General features: G+C 42.7%; 1 protein-coding gene across 2 annotated transcripts in view; it reads left to right on the forward strand.

The window, feature by feature from the left end:
- Positions 1 to 1,479: 1,479 nt before the first annotated feature.
- Positions 1,480 to 2,604, forward strand: part of LOC101863023 (protein patched homolog 1) — a 40,326-nt gene continuing 39,201 nt past the window's right edge. For both annotated transcript variants that reach the window (XM_005098891.3, XM_005098893.3), the window contains exon 1: positions 1,480 to 2,070. The gene's annotated coding sequence lies outside the window, so the exon portion shown is untranslated. The remainder of the gene's footprint in view (positions 2,071 to 2,604) is intronic.

Consider the following 2,604-nt stretch of genomic DNA (forward strand, 5'->3'; position numbering starts at 1 on the left):
CGTCAAACAGACAACCGACACGCCATTGCTGTTTGCCACTGTGCAGCGCCCTGATTCGAGATAGGGTTGTCGTAGTGTCTTGTTTAATGACACATTCCAGTGACTATACATACCTTAAGGCTATGTCATCGACACAATAATTAATGCTTGACATTGTTATGAGCCTGAGCTCAATAACCACTCAATAACCTGAGTTGTTTTTTAATGCGTACAGGAGCTTCACAAGTTGTGCTCCTCTTCTTGGTTCATTCATGTGGCTATACTCAAACTCAAAGAGAGCAGACAGGACCAGGTAATGCCAGCGAAATGGAGTATAAACCAAAAGAAAATTAGAAGTACAAAAATAAAGCAACAGGGAGATTTGGGGGCGGGGGGGGTGTGGAAAAAAATATAAACGACCTGGGTCAGAGAGGCGAATAAAATGTAACTTGAAACGAATGGCCCAAATCTGAGAGCTTAATTTACTCATTACAAGGATGAGGGTGGATATTTATATTTTTTAATTTTTTAAATTTTTTTTTGGGGGGGAGGTTGGTTGGGGTTTTTTTTTGGGTTGAGGGGGGGGGGTGCCCTGGTGTCTAAGGTGCTTCAGCTATTCTTTCCTATCAAACATCTGTTGTCCAGTATCTCTCCCCCTTTTCTTTGCGTACTTACCTGTGAAACGTCTTGCTAATTCTCGGCACCTACATGACCTATTTGTTTTGCAAGTGCCGTAAAACTCTCATCAAAACTAGTTCTAGGGATGGTATTTCACTGTCAAGTTGCTTAGTAGCTCGCGGATTGCTGTTTTCCAAGAAAATGTTTACCCACTGTTTTGGCCTACTTTTGTTTTAGGGTGTTGTGTATGTTAGTTTGTTTGTTTGCTCGTTCTTGTATTTTGTTTTGTTTTGTTTGTTTGTTTTTTGTTGGTTTTTTTCTGTTTGTTTTGTTTTGTTGTTGTTGTTTTTTGATTGTTGTTGTTGGGTTTTTTTGGGGTTTTTTTTTGGGGGGGGTTTAGGGGGGCGGGGGGTTGCGTATGTCTCTCTTTGTCTGGGTTTTACGTAAACTAGGATCTTTCCTTAATTTGGTGTTTATTCGCCTTTTTTGTTGTCTGTTCCATAAATATCAGCTTATAAAAACAAATGCCAATCTGTAGCCACTGTTAAGTCGATTTACAAAAGAGCTAACCAGTTATAAAAGCGATAACAAGGAGATAACGCTCAAGAAAAGGGATCCCGCGAGAAAAAAAAATCTCTTATGTAATATCTTGAAGACTTTGGGGGACTATAAAGTCGGGTTCCAACAACAGGTCATAGCTCCAGCCATAATCGCTCTTCCGAGGTTTTACCCGACACGTGAACACTGCTGGCGACCTCGATCGATCGATTGCTCAGCCAGCCCGCCTCTGCCAAATAACACACTAGGGAAGCTTATTATAATACGACACATCCCGACCCCTCCCCCCCAACCCAGCCACCCACCCATCCGTCCACCTCCCTCTCTCTTTCCCTCCCTCCTTCCATGTCTCTCAATAGCGGTCTAGTTCTCAACAATACCCTAGGGTCAATGAACACGAGTGTGGGACAGTAGCCGTGGTGGACACACCCCACTGGCCAGGTTGAAAAACGAGTCGTCCGCAAACAAGGCTATTGAGTTCGCGAGTACCCCAGCGCGAGCGAGTAAAGTAAAGAGAGCTGAGAGAAGGAGAGAAAGTCGCTCTGCTCAGTTGTGATCTGGCTATGTACAGTGCATCATCCTACACTATTTTACTACTGGAGGGACTCAGAATAAATTTCACTAGGCTACAGCGGTGGGTGTAACCGCTGAGAAGTGCACACGCACTTGAGATCCGGGCCTGGAACGGGATCGAGCGGTGTAGTAGCCTAAGCGATACCTCAAAGAGGGTTTTTTTTCCTCCAACGAAACGGAATCTAATATTAATCGAACAAAGGCCCCCCAAAAAAATACTAACTGGCAGGACGTTCTGTCAACGGACTCTTTCACCTCACGTGTTCCAAAAAGAGAAGAAGAAAAAAGGAAAAGAAAACGACTCAGGTGAACTGTGAACGGGAGCTGTATCGGATAATTCAGGTGAGTGAAACTCGACATGTCTTAATAAGAATTTTTTTTCACTGTCGGCTTGCTTGCAGTTTACAGCGAGACAGCACAATAGCAGCCCCATTACGAGAAGAAAAGGGTAATTAAGGTAATAATAATAATATTTGTACATGGTAACGACTAGAAAGAAGAAGAAGGATCAGACCACAACAAAACAGCCACGACTCTCATTACGGAACAGAAGGTTCAGCTGGTAAGCGTATGCTATGGAGTGAAAACATTATTATAGACTCTAGGTAGTGATAAAGTTTAGAGAATAAGATCCGATGAAAAGATCCCACTATTCTAACCCCCTGCGCCCCCCTTTAAAATTGATACGAATTCGTAGGCCTACTTGAATTAAACCGACCCACTTACAAAACAACCCCAAATCAGACTGTTTTGCCTGCACTAGGCTAACACACATCATGTCATCATATTATGTTCTTTTTTAAGCAGAATTTTAATGTACTCGTAATATATTTCAAGCGCTCATATGACCTTATGCAGTTGTAAACGCCGTAAAAC

The sequence above is a fragment of the Aplysia californica genome, unplaced genomic scaffold, assembly GCF_000002075.1.
Source record: "Aplysia californica isolate F4 #8 unplaced genomic scaffold, AplCal3.0 scaffold00196, whole genome shotgun sequence".
Taxonomy (NCBI): Eukaryota; Metazoa; Mollusca; class Gastropoda; order Aplysiida; family Aplysiidae; genus Aplysia; species Aplysia californica.